The 18,005-nt window shown below is 39.8% G+C and overlaps 2 long non-coding RNA genes across 2 annotated transcripts; both read right to left on the bottom strand.

Annotated features, from left to right (window-relative positions):
• Window positions 1-516: 516 nt before the first annotated feature.
• Window positions 517-9,148, bottom strand: LOC140578637 (uncharacterized). The gene is made up of 2 exons (XR_011982907.1): window positions 9,005-9,148; window positions 517-8,199 (listed from the first exon to the last, which is right to left on the bottom strand). It is a non-coding gene; the product is annotated as an uncharacterized lncRNA (long non-coding RNA).
• A 43-nt stretch (window positions 9,149-9,191) lies between these two features.
• LOC111852069 (uncharacterized) lies at window positions 9,192-16,352 on the bottom strand. Its single transcript, XR_002840155.2, has 3 exons — window positions 15,331-16,352; window positions 12,106-12,239; window positions 9,192-11,795 (listed from the first exon to the last, which is right to left on the bottom strand). It is a non-coding gene; the product is annotated as an uncharacterized lncRNA (long non-coding RNA).
• Between the last annotated feature and the right edge of the window lie 1,653 nt (window positions 16,353-18,005).

The raw sequence follows: 18,005 nt of genomic DNA, 5'->3' as shown, positions 1-18,005 counted from the left end.
CGGTTTGTGATTGCTGTGCAAAAATACTCTTCATGAGCTAAATATAGAATGGTATTGTATTTCAGCACAGGAAAGAGCAAAGATATTTATCTGGGATGTCGGTGAGCATCCAGGCGAACCAAGATACCAATGACCTTCATTGCACATACAGTAAATTACTGTCATTCAGGTCTATCCTATTGAAAAACAAAATAGTTACTCTTCAATTATTAATAAGAGTTGCTCATATTTAATAGTAGTTGATCAAAATAAATGTAAACAAATGTTAATCAAAATGTTTAACAAGCACTTTAATTTAAATAAATGCACAGACAAATAGATACATAAAATAATAATAGCAGTTCTAATAATACGAACATTTTGTGGAATATGTAATTGCACAGGGCTAAATTTGCGATACTTGCCAGGCATTCAGAGTTAAACCTTGGTTATCGTTTAAGATGCCAGTCAGGAAATGCTTTGGGGGAATAGACTCACATGTCAGAATCAAATGCATAATCAAGATGAGTCATCCACTTTCCCTAAATAAAGTCTTTATTTTTTAATTCTGTTCCCTCTCATCGGGATTAAAAATAAATTCATGAAATGTCAAACGTTCTTGGCTTTAGGTATAACACTAAAGAGCTCAGAAACCGCTAGAAAATTTTGAAATCATGTCACACAAATGACAGCACATATCTTCATTTAACAAAATTTGTCAAGATTTAGGTAAAAACAAGTAGGACATAATATTTAAGTATTTTCAAACTTATGTTAGTCATGGTTAAAAAAAGAAAATAAAAAAATAAGATAAGATAAGAGCCTTAAACTTTCATCAATCCATTACCTATTATTCCATCCAACAATATCAAATAGTTTGTACATGTGGAAGCAAGTGTTAGTGTAGTTAGAAATAAATAACATGTATACTTGAATTATCAAAAAGCAGGAAGTTCAGGTTTTGGTCTTAAAAATATATTGGCTAGCAATGGTGGCATTTAAAACAATCCCCTTAGAGGTCACGACATCTTAGACATCTTCAGTTTGGATGAGTGTTAAAAAATATTTAACATATATGCTTATTTGGCCGAAAATGTGAAGGCATCCGATTCACTACAGCCTATGAGGTGACTGGTAATATAAAGTGCATTAGACTGAACATGCCTTCCCTGCTTCAGCTCACCCATGATGACTGGCTAGGGGATAAATAAACTAGCCCTGTCTGTATCCTATTGATTTTTTCCCCTTTACTGCTTTACAGACATCGCGTTGTCATTTCAATCTCTCTGTGGTTTGCAAGACAGGGCTGTCGCGCTGTGTTGGGGATTTTATGATTCTTCATGATTTTACTCAGAATCAATGCATGTTTATTTCCTACTGGGATTTAGTTATGTGGGGAATGATACATTTTACAGAAGAGGGAAATGAATTATCTATGCTGTACCATCCTGATCATATTAACTCCATCTTTAGCATTATCAAATGGTTCTTGTACTACTATGGTGCTATATACATTGTAGATCATTAAAATGTTAGGGAAAAAAAACACTACTGATGCCTGTATGGTCAAGTTTTGTTATTTGATATTGACAGGGAATGTCATTTTCGAGAAGGCGAATTATTTTTTGAGGGTTCGAGTCTCTACCCCAGGTCATATATAAAATTTGGATGTTGTCACTGTCTTGTCATGACATTTGCTCTGGGTTCTCCTTTTTCTCCCTACACTCGAAACACATGCAAATGTGAATTAGAGTTGCCACATCGCGTGTGTGACAGGTGCGTAAACATGAAAAAAATGTCTTCAAGTTCACCCGTGTAAGGCTAATGTGGAGCAACCATTGTATAAGCAGGACAATGCACTCCAGACTCTGCATTATATATTTTCAAATGCATGCTGTGGAGGCAAAGAAATTCTTGGGCAATTCTTTGCCTCTGCATCCATATGTATAATTACATATAATGCACAGCTTCACAAATGTTAACATTAGTAAAATTATATTGGTAGTCAAACAGTTAATTATATAATACAATAAATAAGAATTTACAATTTGCTGCTTTATTCCAAATTTAAATATAACTTGAAGAAAGGTAACATAATTCATGGTTGCTATCTGAATCAGTTCTGCCCTAATGCATCATGGACTTCAACCTTTGTAATCTGGATTTAACACATTCAGGATCACAGAAGAGATGGACACAACCAATGGAATTTCAGTTAATGATTTTAGAACAGATGTTTCTACCAGATTGATTCACATAACAATTTATACCTGTCTGTCCAAAACATAAAACGTTGTCACTTCTTTGCTTGCAGATTGAGTCCCGTCACTTTTGTCGAGCACTAATATGCTAAACCTGAAATGAAAAATAAAAGCCAAATGGAAACATTATTTAATACACCATGTTGCTAACGTGAAGTCCAAAGTTCAGTTATCCTATTCATATTCCGAAATTTCTGTCCAACAGCTTCAATTTGATTCAGTTGGGAAAGTTTCTGTATAAAATGTTTTCTTTGTTGTGCATGGTCATACAACACCATTAAAGTGTCCTATGATCAGCCTGTGAATGACTTGGTAGTATAAAACAGCTTTGAACATAAATTAAAAGATGTTCTTTGAACTAATCTGAAAGAAACATTAAAGCAGCCAAAGCAGCCTTGGCCAACCAATCCAGGGACTTCACAACAGTAATGTGAAAAACATATTTCCGAAATATCTGGTACTTTACTGATGGTACATGACTTTCCTACAGGTATCAGGACTCTTGAAAACAGCTGAATTATCAAATGGGTCCACACCCAAAACAGACCCACACAAAAGCTTATAAAAAATATCAACAAAATAATTAACACAATTAGCAGTAGCTATTTCAAGTACCAAGATACTATAAATTGTGTTATGTATAAGCATGTTTGTTTTTTTTGACCAAAGACACAGATCAAATCCTAAGCAGACACGTAAATGAGTATTATAAAAGGTCAGTACTCCATCTGTCGTTTGCACATTCACTGAGAGTAATTACAAAACCGATGATGTCTTCACAAGTGTCTGTGCTCCAGTATTTTAACAGAATATCCCCCCATGAGGTTCTGGCTACAACTCCCATGAACTATGACTAAAGGGCACAAGCAAACCAAACGAAAACGCATAAGGACCAAAAAACATCTTTACAATACTCCTAAAATTTTTGGTAAATTGTGTTTTCTCTTTCACAATACACAAAAAGTATTACACATAATTACTGCACATAACATTTGTAGACTAAACATAGTTTGGTTTTGCATTTCTTCTCATCACATTAAATCGTTTTTCATCATTGTTTCTGTTCCCGGAATACACATATGTACCCAGCTTACTGATTTTAACTGGTGCCACAGTAAACAGTATCTTGCTTTCTCTATAAAAATAGCATATACATTTTGTCTTGGATTGTAGTATTAACACATAGCAGTGTGCCAGCAAAGATAAGTGAACATAATTTTAGCCTGACAATTTTTCTGTGCAGAATACTGGACAGCTTAGACTCTAAATAGACTTGCAAGGCAGAAAGGTAAGCCTAGACTTATTATTTAGAATTATACATACATCAGTTTAGAACTATACATACATGTATATATAAATAAAATACCCTGAAATTTGAGTTAAAATAAAACGCTAAAATATTAAAATCAGAAAAGAAATAGCTATTTTTATAAAGACACTAAGTTTAGCCTACAGCAAAAGTCAGTCTAAGATGGAAATTCTGACCTTGCAGATAACTGAGCAGTAGATAATCAGTGTTTACCATTGTGGCAGAGCAGACAGACATCGCCATATGACACTGATATCTGACAGAGAACCAGAATTTTCCCTGAAAATTGAAAAAAATAATAGCCATATGATCTGCAGTGATGTTGCTTCAGGGAAGTAACTGGCTCCACTCTGTCACTGGGGTGAAAGAAAACTGGACAGAATAATTCATGCTAAAGGAAAAAAACAATAATAATGTAGAGGTCAGGTGACTCTCCATCTGAAAATGCATGCTGCCTGTGCATCTCATTAAGCACATTCATCTAGCCATCCATCCATCTACTGTAACTGCTTGTCCTATACAGGGGGTCTGGGGCCTACGGGCACAACACAGGACAGTGTGCCAGTCCATCACAGGGCTCACTCTCACCATTCACCATGTGGTATCTCCAGTTAACCTCTGGATGTTTTTGGACTGTTGGGGGGGACCAGATTACTCAGAGGAAACCACCCAATGACACAGGAAGAACATGCAAAGTCCACACACATGGAACCCTGGTGGAGACTTGAACCCAGGTTTCAGAGGCATGAGGCAACAAAAGTGCTAACCCCCACCCCACCCCTTAAGCACCCTCATTTATTGAAAACAATATCAAAGAAATACATTGAAGCTTAATCGTAACCCAACTGGGGCTGTAGTAATATTTATCTTTAACAACAATAAACTGTCCATTTTACACTCAATGAAAACTGGTGTCTCGAACAAGTGTTCAGAAACAGAGGTCATGACTTCAAACCAGAGTTCCCCAGGTATAGCTAGTAGATTTACTTTTACAGGAGTGAAATTATGCGAAACATTTTAGGGGGATGGTATGGAGGGTGATGATTTAAAAGCAGACACGGGTGGGTGGCACACATGTGCATTACTGTTCTAACCTTGTATATATAGATCCTGGGACCCACAGGTAGTGCACATTTTTGCTCCCATCCAGCTCCCTAACAGGAAGCAAAAACGTGGACTGTGTGCAGGTCCAGTTTGGGAAACACAGCCCAAAACAATTAAGAGAAAGACTAAAACACATTAGTATTATGGGAAATGGAGCACAGCTGCAAAGCTGCCTGCAATGGCAAACTAAGCCGAGTGGTTTCTCTCACATGTAATCATGGTTTTGCCGAATGAAAACAGAATGCAGCAGAATGGAAAAATGATGCAGTGCAAGGATACGGTAACTAGTGAAAGCCTGTTTTCAGTCTCTTCAGCTGGACAGTAATTCCATGTGGCAGACCAGAACTCAGAATTTTTATTTTATTTTAACAGCTTTACTGATGTTCGGTTATAACAGTGTTGCATGTAGCTCTTGTTCCTAACCGTACCTGTATTACTTTGTACTTTGTAACAGGTCACTCTTTGAAATAAATGCAAATCTAAAATGTAACTACAGCAATGTGGCTTTGGGGTAAGAAAAAGCAGCCCAATCTTGATCTCTTCCTGCTGAGGCTACATCAAAGGATTTAAACAAAGCTCTCCTGAATCAAACTGAGACAGCAGAAGACTAATCTGACAAAAACGAAGTTACACCTATGCAATGTGTAACATTTGGAAGAGACTTACCCAGAAATCTTGCAGCTATAATTGCTACTGTAGCCTTTTCATCGAACACTAAGCTCAACAGTCAAGCAATCAACATACTTAATGTAAACTTAACCTGTATTCACATTACTTAGCTGTACTGTATGTTAAGGTCTCTTTTATTTAAGTGAATGGCTTTTCTGGGCATAGAAAAGATACTCTCATCAAGGTTCTACTTATCAATGCTTTGTGTTTGGGGGTCCTTATGGAGTCCCAATTAAAAAATAAAGCAAACAGACTAAAAATAAACAAAAAAGAAGATGCAATGTCAGTGTTCATTGAGCAATCACTTTTAAAACTATATTGTGGTTCCCAAAGGCAGACTGAGGTTGGCACCTGAAATTATGATTGCTATTTAGGTTGTTTAAAATATACTATGAAATAAAGCATTTGAGTTCTTTTCTACTGTATTTTGTATTATCCATTGTTAAAGTTATTTATTATATAAAATGTTAAATGTTTATATTGACTTCGTTGTTCGTGTTATGAAGGAACAGACATGTTTTGTTGGCACTTACATGCACTGCTGATTCCTGTCTCCAGCAGCACATGGATCATAATTTTAAGACTGAATGTTTCAATTGTCTTCCAAGAGTTGGCCATCTGCAAATTAACATTGATTTTTCAGAAATCACAAAGTATTTTCTGGTTAGAGTACTGACAGCTTCGTTGGTTACAATTCCAATCAACAGAATTTTGTCCATCTGTTATTCCAAGCCTAGCCATTAGAAAAGCTGACATCTTCCTTCTTCAAAGGTTAAGTGGATACGAATAAATAATACTTCAACAGAAATGCTACAGATAATGAGTCTATTGCTTTATGTAAAACAATTTTTGGTGCAATATTAAGAATATTCAAGATAATCCAGAGCATCACCCTGGCCAGAAGCATTGTGATGTACTCTGTTTGACTGTGGAAGAATTCCAGATACAAATTGTCTAGGGCAAGTTATATATGTATGACATATTATAATAATCTTATTATTATTTTCCAGAAGATAAGCATGATGTCAACAGTAATAAAGTTGTTAGAGCATCTGTATTCTTGGAGATTAATGTACTAAAACCTAACCATGGCAAAGTCAACATTTTACAGTTTGTTTTATTGAAATGTGACATAATGCTTGCAGAGATTTAAACAACCACATCTCTGTCAAAATTCCATCTCAGCATGTGTCACAGCTCAGAAAACACACACGCACACACACACATGCACACACACACATGCACACACACACACAATCACAGTCACATTGTGGGGACATTGTGTCCTCATAAGGTAAGGTATACCCACTCACACACACACACACGCACACACATATCGGTTAAAAATATCTTTATGGGGACTGCTCATTCATTTCTATGGGAAAAATGCTAACGCTAATCTTAACCCCTACCCAGCCCTAACCATAACCATAAGTAACCAAACAAAATACAAGAGTTTTTGCATTTTTAGTTTTTTCATTGCAGTCTCAGATTTTTTTTATTAAATTGAGTTTTCCCTTATGGAAAAAATGGGTATTCATCACGTTGCGAGGACATTGTGTCCCCATAAGGTAAGGTACACACACACACACACACACACAAACACACACACACCCCTCAGGCAGCATAAATACAGAAATAAAATCACACTCCAGGAGCCTGGCATTATTTAGTTTCTGAGATCCATTGGCTTTGTTTATAAATTGCCAAACACATTTTTGTTATCCTTGAAAATAACTTCGAGCTCGAATTTACATCTGTGAGGTTTTGATTTGACAAGTGCGAACCATACTCCATAAACATGTTCTTAGCTACGCACTGCGTGCTACACAGAGGAGCGGCAATAGCAGGAAAATGTATCTTTAAAAAATGTGTGAATTAGTAGAACAGAACCATAATTCAGCCTAAAAGAGAAGAATACATGTATTACTGAAATTACATGGATGATAACAGTATATTCCTACAGCAAATATATCTTCTGATGTCAACATCCTTGCTTTCGGAAACCATCTTTCTCAACTATGCAAATCCCTAATTCCCTTCACCTTATATAACCACCATGCTATATGGTGCTGGCAGTACTGCAGTGAAGTAAGCAGGCCGCTGATAAATCAAATCTGCGTCGGCACACTTGTTTACAGGCATAAACTCATTATGTTGGCGTAGCAAATTTTTATCTCGCTCTCATTTACACAACATGACTGAGCCCCAATTAGGTGAATTACAATGTGCCAAATACCCAGTAAACCTTTGAGAAATTCAAAATCATTTCACATGTGACATTGCAGACCTCTCAGAAATCATGGGAGGGATGTCATGGTCAAAACCGGGACAGATACCATACCTGCCAGTCTTACCAGAAGCTGTGAAATTCAGGATGTATACAATGATACTTCAATGAAAAAAAATCACCAAACTTTATGGAACACTCTTTACTAATGTCTAGATCTGGGTGATTATGGTCTGCCTAGATTTGTCTACTATCCCGTGCCGCTGGAGGTCCCTGATACAGAGTTACCTAAAGATGGAGACCAAAACAAACACGGCGACCTGCTCCCTCTGAACTCCGGTTACCCGACTCCACCTCCATTCACCAGCTGGACTTGAGTGATGTAATCTGCACACAGACAGATGAAATGGAGGTATCCACAAGAGGCTGGGGCGATGTAAAGTGCAAGAATTGCTCAGGGAAAGAAAACAACATATTAGAGGCACAAAGAAAAGGCCAGAGTACACCATAACCTGCGTATTGCTTAATATAGACAATTTATGAAATTACATGTGGTATCGTACTCACTCATAAAACGCAACGACTCCTGTGGCTTTTCACAGAATCTGCCAGGAAAAGATATTGCCCCTTCCAGTCCTTCACATTTACTGAAATATTACATGCAATATTTGCCCTTAACACATTTTAAAATCAGCAATACAGATGAAAGTGCACAGATATTTTTATCATTTGATTTGTGGAACAAAATTCAAAGGAAATGCAATTAATTGGCAATGATCTCATGTGAAGGACCCCTTTCTGTTCTTCAGGTCGGCAGCTTAATTCACTCAGTGCATTTCATCCTGCTCAGAAGATCAGATTGGTCTGATTTTGGCATGAAGTGTCCCCAGAAGAGTAGATACAGAGAAGACTGAACATGTTTTTTCACTACCAAGCCTTCAGTACTGCACAACTGCTCTCTAGAATGCAGTTAATGTGCATTTCAACATAGTGGTGCTTTTCTTTCACACCCACAGCAGAGTGCCGTGATATATAGTGGTGCTCTTTATTTAGACCTACAGTACAGTTTGGTAAGGTATAGCGGTGACCGTCTTTCAATCCTGCCATGGAGTACATTAAAGTGTAGTGGTGCTCTTCTTGCAAGCCTGCAACTGAGCACAGTAGAGTACAGTGCAGGGGGGAGGTCATTCCCTTGAGCTTTGCATGCCATAGGAACTCTTCCAGTCTACCGGTTGCATGTCAGACCTTAATTGTGTTTTGATGTTTCTGCAGACCTGCGGTTGAGCGCCATTCCTAGCAGCCAAAACAGACATTTGTCAATTGACACGCACGGAGGCACTTCAGAGCCTGCTTAACGTGACAGCCCAGCGGAGTCCCAGTGCAATGTGAGTGGTGGGCAGCCGTCAGCCGAGAGCAGTGTCACACCGCATTATCCTCGTTTATTAGACTCACTCAGGGCTGGCTGGCCTTCCGTGCTCCGTGGCGATCTTCACCCCGACGTCGAAGTAAATATTTGCACGCAATCCTGAAACTGTTGGGAGTTTCCTCAGCGTTGAGAAGTTCCACGGCATGAAAAATTTATCACTCGGTGAGACTCCTGCGAGGCAACAGTGCAGGAGTTTTATTCCAATTTGATTAGAATCAATGATTTTTTTATGAGCCGTGGCAGTCCCCTTGAATTACAGTCAGGCAGCGTTTGTCGAGAGAGTCACGAAAAATGCCAAGCCAAGGCTCTTGAGCTTTTTTTCTCCTTTAATTTCCTTGGTGTAGCAAGACACGGCAATGAGCACCAAGGTGTAAACAAAGACAATAGATGTGTCTGGATTACAGCTACATACATTTTTAAGTACCCAAAACTTTTCTCCGACATAAAACATTCATTTAATTCTTAAATTATCCATTGTACCGTTATAGCTAACACAAATACAACTGTTTCTCTGTTCAAAGCATTGTAGAAATTTCTGTGTTATGTCCAAGTCAAAGATATTGCGAAGACTTGCTAAATTTAAATTGTCACTGAGAGTTTTTGAACGGCTAGTATGTCAAAATGTTTGAAACACATCCTATTCAACATATCTGCCTTACTGTAAAATAGAGATACTTTTGTTTTCAGTATTTTGCAGGCCTGTCAGCAATTTAAATTAAATCAATTTTCATGTATGCCTATTTTACCCCATGATTAACTCCAGTTTTCCACACCCAACCACACTGGCTTTCATTTCTTAAGGCATTTCATGTTCTTATTAGCCACCAACTTGGTATTAACAGCAGAACTGGCATGATGCCCATGTGGCACTGGTTAGCACTGACCTGCCGATTGCTGCTCGGCGCTTAGAGTCACTTGGCACGCTCTGTTTACAGCTGATGTGAAGTATCTGTGTCACAAGCCCTATGCAGCAGACAGGCCGGCGGAAAGAGCAGAAACCAGAAGAAATCACTGCTGGCATCCCACCAAACCCTGTGTGTACTGTAGATTCTTTGCGTGATTCTTTTATTCTGTAATTTCCAGGTGTATCACCCTCTGCTAAATACAGACAGGTCAATAATAACCTTCTCCATGAAACAAGTAAAATAAGCACGTTTAAATATGGTCCACATGTATTACGCAAACACCAGCTTATATACCAGTATAAATATGCTACAGACATACATGTCCCAGCCAGCCATTAGAAAATCCTTACTAACACCCAATATTAAAGCAATATTAAAATGCCCGGCTGAATTACATCGCATTTATGTAACTGCAGCACCTACTTTGAAATACCAAGCACTTCAAAGAATGCGATTACAGAATTTAATAAAATGTGCAAATGGATTCCTGTGAGCCGAATGATTAATTATGACCTCTTGGAGCCTTATTCAGTAATATCACGTCTTTATAACTGCATGCACAGACAGATTCACAACAGCTGATAGCCCGCACGCGCATCCCAAAGGATGTTCCAGTTAAACATCCCCAAAGTTTATTCAGCAAAACTATAGCAAGTTAAAGCAAGTTTGATCTTCCGCAAGGTAAATGTGACGATTTCCATTGGCGGGCAGCAGAAAAGTGAAATGGATGCAAGCCTCGGGTTTTGACAGGGGCCAGCTGTGTTTTCGGCGCGAGCCATGTTCGCTGTCCGCCCACGACGGCGCGAGCCGGCCAGATTGGCACGGAGCTCGCGCCGGCGCCCTTCCCGCCGCGGCGCGTGACGCGAGCCAGCACTCAGCTTCCGGTACGACAGCCTACGACGCACGAGCCTGGGGAGCCGGCACCCATATTTTGGGAAGGTCTCGGGACGGAGAGAGTAGCTGACAGGAGCTGCCGTAATGAGTTTCCTCTGGCTAATGAGGACGGTAATTACCTTCCTCCACTCTCACTTCCTTTTACGCTGGCGGTGAATTTGATCTGTCCTGCTGGGAGATTCGGCGGCGGTCTCGCCGCGCAAAGTCATGGAAGCTCCGCCGCTCACAAGAACCAAGAAACATATGCATGACTTTTAAAATGCAATTAAGAGCCTGGGCTCTCTCCAGCATTCCCATCACATTTGTAGTCGCCGCTCCTGCCTCAGTGGGAACTACTTTTCCATTCTTCCGTTTCAAATTAGTACGGAAAAGTATCGGCAAAACTAGTTACAAGTGGATCTCGCATTAGCCTGCAATCTCCGCAGTGAAAATATTCAAACTGATCATTATCGGAAAAATGATGAAACAACTGACTAAGATAAGCGAATGAAAACAAATTTCTCTTGTAAAACCACCTTATTACATACGATGCAATAAATATGCCAACAGGAATAACAGAGACAATGAAATAATTGCCCTAGAATTTGAACTCAATACATAATTTATCACTAATGAAAATGGACCAAATATATACTGAGCAGTCATAATAGAGGCTACGGCCTGGAATGGATTTAAACATTACCCTGCAATAAAAGCTGAGGCATCAGTGGATACTATCCATAATTTCTCTAGATTATTAATTTTATTAAAGGTCATGAAAATGAAAACATTTGCTGAAATCTTCTCCTAGTCTCTAAGTCTGCAGGCCCAGTTCTTAAAAACAAAATGACCAACTCAGACGACATTATAACAACTACTGTATAATATAAAACATATAACAGGGCCATAGATTAAAGCTGTATTATGATACCAATTACTATCCTGCCTGAGGCTGACCAACTGTCTGTCGAAATAAAAGCCTGGCGTCCCGTTGAACTACGTCCTGGCACATTTAACACCGCTAGGAAATTATGGAGGCCTGGTAATCAGAAAAAATGAAATAATATGCTGCGAAAAGGGCACTTCAAAAACAGCTTCATTGTGTAAATTTAAATTCACAGCTCACAAATTATAGTATCCAGTAACAGTCATCTATCCTCATATGGAATAGTATTGCATACATATGCAAATAAATGATACATCAGCTATAAATACATGAAAAAAAATCATGTACAATTTCAGCGACTTGACACCACACACGTATTAGTTGTGTTATATTGGTGCTTCTATTGTCTGGACATTTAGGAGAATCAAACTCGCCACAGGACTGTGAAATCGATGCTCCTCACCTTTCTGAGTCGCTGCTGAACAGCCCCACAGTCACTGCTGACTGACAGTCGCTCTCAGCCTCCCTGTCCTCGGTGACAGATGGGTGACTTCAGCCGTATGAGTGTTCACACAGTACAGCCCTGCTATTTAGGACCTGTTAGCCGGAGAAAACACTCGTCTTAATCCAGAAAGTGTGAGGAGGTCCTGTGTTCTGCAGGTTCCTCCAACACCTATCAGCTGGAAGTGATTTATCCCTGTGCCGTTGCATGTCAGAAATGTTATCGGTCATGTTTGTATACATGGGGACATGCATTTCATCTTCCCAAATCAACAGTTTTTTCACTTGTTTTAGCTTTTCAGATCTATAGTTTTATTCTTCAAGAAATGAAAACATTAATGAATTGTAATTTCTCATGCACGCAATTATATTTACATTTGTCCATTCATTTATTCCCTCATTCCTTCTCCATAGCTGCTTCGCTGTTGCAGAGTCGCAGGGGGTCGGAGCCCATCCCAGAAAGAGTGGGTGCAGGGTATGGAATAACCCTGGACTGGGTACCAGCCCATCGCAAGGCACACTCACCATTCAATTATATTTTCATCTCCTAGCTAAATGTTTTGTGGTATTTTTGTTTAATTGCATACGTGTTGTATTTCGATAGGATTAATGTAAGTAATGCATTCAGTCATATCTTCACAATAAGTACGATGTTTTTATTTTTTAGTTTCCCATTCTTTTTCCTTTTTTTCGCTGTTTTGTGTGTGAGACAAGCTGGCCGATTAAGCTTTAGGGGAATGCGGTGGGGGGGGGGGGGGGGCTCTCAGGCAGTTTCCTTATTGATCAGACAGCTGGGAAAAATGTGCTTTGAACTTTAGTTGTTGTGTGGCTGGATATTTCCTCCCATTGCAGGAGCTGCAGTGACAGCATGGGGATGTGTGTGCGTGTGTGTGTACATGAGAGTGCTCCCTGTGTGTATGTGTGCGTGTGACACGGAGTGCTCCTTGTGTGTCCCTGTGTGTGTGTGTGTGTGTGTGTGCCTGTGATACGGAGTGCTCCTTGTGTGTGTGTGTGTGTGCGTGTGACACGGAGTGCTCCTTGTGTGTCCCTGTGTGTGTGTGTGTGCCTGTGATACGGAGTGCTCCTTGTGTGTGTGTGTGTGCGTGTGACACGGAGTGCTCCTTGTGTGTCCCTGTGTGTGTGTGTGTGTGTGTGTGCCTGTGATACAGAGTGCTCCTTGTGTGTCCCTGTGTGTGTGTGTGTGCCTGTGATACGGAGTGCTCCTTGTGTGTGTGTGTGTGCGTGTGACACGGAGTGCTCCTTGTGTGTCCCTGTGTGTGTGTGTGTGTGTGTGTGTGCCTGTGATACGGAGTGCTCCTTGTGTGTGTGTGTGTGTGCGTGTGACACGGAGTGCTCCTTGTGTGTCCCTGTGTGTGTGTGTGTGCCTGTGATACGGAGTGCTCCTTGTGTGTGTGTGTGTGCGTGTGACACGGAGTGCTCCTTGTGTGTCCCTGTGTGTGTGTGCGCCTGTGATACGGAGTGCTCCTTGTGTGTCCCTGTGTGTGTGTGTGTGTGTGTGCCTGTGATACGGAGTGCTCCTTGTGTGTGTGTGTGTGTGCGTGTGACACGGAGTGCTCCTTGTGTGTCCCTGTGTGTGTGTGTGTGCCTGTGATACGGAGTGCTCCTTGTGTGTGTGTGTGTGTGTGTGTGTGTGTGTGACACGGAGTGCTCCTTGTGTGTCCCTGTGTGTGTGTGTGCCTGTGATACGGAGTGCTCCTTGTGTGTCCCTGTGTGTGTGTATGTGTGCCTGTGATACGGAGTGCTCCTTGTGTGTGTGTGTGTGTGTGTGTGTGCGTGTGACACGGAGTGCTCCTTGTGTGTCCCTGTATGTGTGTGTGTGTGTGCCTGTGATACGGAGTGCTCCTTGTGTGTCCCTGTGTGTGTGTGTGTGTGTGTGTGTCTGTATACCTCCAGTAGCACTGATTAAAAGAGGCAGGGTGTAATGTAGCATAACTCGGTGTATTTTTTCTCAGTACATATTAATAAGAAGCATTATAAACTCAGGTATCCACAGTGAAGCAGAAGCAGATTTTAGACAGCTGACATAATTGTGCCATACAGAGAAAGTGAAGCTTTTAAGAGCAGCTTTCAAAGGCTGTGCTCTTCTTGTTCAGTTCAATAACAATTGGCAATAATGATATCTAAATAATAATATCTTTAACCCTCTGAATTGCTCTACCTTATTTGTTAAAACTTTAGTTTCATACAGAGCTTTAGTGGACAGGCAACATACACTAAATATTTATTGTTTAATGCAATCAGACCATGTCAGAATTATTTAATGTAGGTCTACATACTCCTTAGAAATACTCAGGAATATCATATCCACCAAACTATAAAAATTAAAATGGATGTGCTGTCGAGCTGACAAAGATTACCAGACTTAAATAACTTATGAGGCGCATTAGTAATAACGTTGACTGTTTTGCTGTAAAACATCTCAATTAATGTCACACTTTGGGACTTCATGTCCAGCTTGGTTTAAAATGCAGGCTGATGTGCACGGTTTTTTTCTTGGGGCAAGAAACCTGTCAGTTCTCAGTAACTCGAGAAAGAGAAGAGGATGTCAAAAAGGATGGCTTTTTCACCATCTGAAAATGTATTACAGAAATCCAAGTTGTTTTTATATATATATATAAAATACACTCTATTAACCACAAGTAAGTTTTATTTATGAATATTGAATGTTACCCTTTATCCAAATCATCTCCCTAGCTGATTTAATAATTTAGACAAATTTATTAGAATAACAACGATACAAGCTTTTCTAATTAGAGATACCAATGTAATTAAGTACTTCTAAGAAACCATTAGGCATGCACTCAATAAACTAGCAAGGAGAGCAATAACTACTCCATATTGGTGAATATTGTAGCAACAACGGGATGGTTCCACATAGCAGAGTCCAGAAGGCATGCTGGGAGACTGTAAATAGCCAATGTGTTGTTCTTAATGTTAATATTTGTGTTGTATTTCCCTATTGCCATGTGTACCTTTACCTGTGTTGTATGCGTGATCCTGACGTGTCCCTAGCTACAGTGTAATTATCCACCACGAGTGTGCTTTGCTGTGTACTGTGTGGCCTCCCTGTGTTTCCCTGCCATTAATTGTAGGAATCTTGTGGTTGCTTGAGTGCAGTCCTTTAAGGACTCTGTTAAAGGAGCAGCTTTGTGTAAATCTGACTCACCATGGTTCATTGCCGCTGTGGTGATGCCTCGGTCTGCCCGGTGCCACAATATGAATGTTTTCCATAAATGGTTGGTGAAGCCATCTGGGAAGGGAGGGTCATGTGACCTGGCAATTTGTGTGAAATAATCCAACCTTCCTTCACATCTGCAGTTATGGACTGATGTCTCCTCTTCTTTTGTGACTGGTCCTGATTCCCATTCTAACTCTATTCCTCATAAGCCTCCCTCAACACACACATTTTTGTTTATGTTGTTGTTTTTTTCCCTGCTTGCTGAACTGGCTAATTTCATGGATGAAAATTCCAAGATTTTTTAAAGAAGGAAACTCTCCATGAGAATTTCTGGGAATTATTGGGCAATTTATATTTTCTTGTGCAGAAGCTCCTTCTACTTACGAATGAGTTACGTTCCAAACGGCCGTTCGTACCTTCAAATGTTCGTAAGTCACTATTCAACGTCATTTTAAGGGTATACGCAAGTACTAAGAACTAGGATGCTGGGAGTTCACACGCTACGCTGCTGCGCGGCGGGAGTAGCGGCCAGAAGTCGTACTAGGCGGAATTGGCACGCAGAAAAAAATATATATATGTTACGGACAGAAAACGGGAGTCCAAGGAACACAATTTGGACTTACAGTCCGCTTCGTTCATATGTCTGAAAGCTCGTAAGTTGAAAGTTCTTAAGTAGAGGAGCGTCTGTATATGTACTGTTGTGAAACTCAATATAGTAATATAAGAGGGAAAACTTTATTAAACACAAACACACAGCATGAGGCTTGCAAAGTCTGAATCTGCTTATTCTGGAGAATTTGCCTAAAGTCATTAATGTGCAGTCACCAGAGAGTCTGCTATGGGCTGATATTTGTGCCACTAGAAACTGAATATGAATTTTCTATATTTGAATCTGCAGTTATCCGCATTACAAAACTGAATCTGAATTTAATAGTTTGAATCTGAATTCCAATAACTTGAAATAGCATTTATCCTACCTCGAAAAATTCAGTTCGCAAATTCATTTTCAATCTAGTGTGACACACATCCGGGTCCTTGATGAAAAGTAATCGACCGCAGATTCACAACGCAACTCATTTCCACGTTTACGGCAGTTCTGCAGGACGCGGTAAAGAGGAGGCGTGTGCCGGGGTGTCAGAAAAACTAATGCTGGATTCGCAGGTTTGTCATTACCTTATGATACATATGAGAATAAGCTTTATATACACGAGCGATAACATAAACATTAACCATACGTCTTGTTAGTATATGGTAGTATATGTGGTTAAATGAAGGATTTCTGGCACTGCTAGTTTATGTTAATATGGTAGACTAAGACAAAACTAGCTAGGGATATGAATTTTACTTCTAGTTTAGTTTAAGTTATGGCTCGCCTGTTCATCTCATGTGGCTTTCTAGCAGTGCTTATGCTAAATATTTTTTTAAATATTCATCTCGCCGATATGAGGCGGAAATCAATATTAATTTTATGTGAGTATGTAATATTATTTAGCACTTCATAATGCATAGAGAATGTAAATATGACCAATAAAGTTATGTCCATGCAATGACATTTTTGTGGTGTCTTTAACCCGACCTGCAGAACTGCCGTAAACGTGGAAATGAGTTGCGTTGTGAATCTGCGGTCGATTACTTTTTCTCAAGGACCCGGATGTGTGTCTCACTAGATTGAAATTGAATTTGCGAACTGAATTTTTCGAGGTAGGATAAATGCTATTTCAAGTTACTGGATTTCAGATTCAAACTATTAAATTCAGATTCAGTTTTGTAATGTGGATAACTGCAGATTCAAATATACAAAACTCATGTTCAGTTTCTAGTGGCACAAATATCAGCCCATTAAACTGTATCATTAAAAAATCTTTCGAGTTCATTATCAGAATTAAGCATATATGTTGTATTTGAAAGGACTTTTGGATTGCTGAAAATGCATTTCAGAAATGTAGATAAATTAGGTGGAACACTACAATGCAGCCATCAGAAGGTCGCAGCACTCTTTGTGGCATGTTGTATGTTGTGTAACGTTGCCATGCTTGATGGATGTCTGTTTGGCATCAATGAGGACACATTAGAAGACTTTAGAAGGTGTGATGCTGAACTGCATCAGCCGATGCTAACAAAGGAGTGTAGGACTGCAGTATGAGCAAGGAGGGATCAGCTGGCAGAGGAGCTGAATTGTCTGTAGCCTGGTAAGGAATCTATATTGTGAGATGTAGTATAAAGTATAACAGCCCTATTGTCTTTTATATGAACATTTTAAAACACTTTAAAATTGTAGCTTGTGCTTTGTTTGAACAAACATCACACTTTTATTTATATTTTGTGAACTGCAGACCCAAAATTAAAACAAGCAGGCATAATTAAGTCCCAATTCCCAGCAACTGTGCTCGTTCAGCAGAGAAATTCCCCATCTTCTGACATCATATTAGGTGATCTAATGGTGCCAGAAGACAAGGACACGATCGCTGCTACCTCAAAAGGCTTCGGTGGAACAATGCTGCTTCCGTAGATCATATGCTCGCTCATTTTCACTTCGCGCATGAGCACGTCCGTTTCCTCAGGTGAAATGTGATCTGGCTTGCTGGGGAAAGGTGCCATTGTAATAGCAATCCGCGGTAGATCATGCGCCGCTGCCTTTTAAAGGAAAGCTGATGCACCATTAC

This window comes from Paramormyrops kingsleyae, chromosome 16, assembly GCF_048594095.1.
Source record: "Paramormyrops kingsleyae isolate MSU_618 chromosome 16, PKINGS_0.4, whole genome shotgun sequence".
NCBI lineage: Eukaryota > Metazoa > Chordata > Actinopteri > Osteoglossiformes > Mormyridae > Paramormyrops > Paramormyrops kingsleyae.
This window is presented reverse-complemented; position numbering and strand designations above follow the sequence as displayed.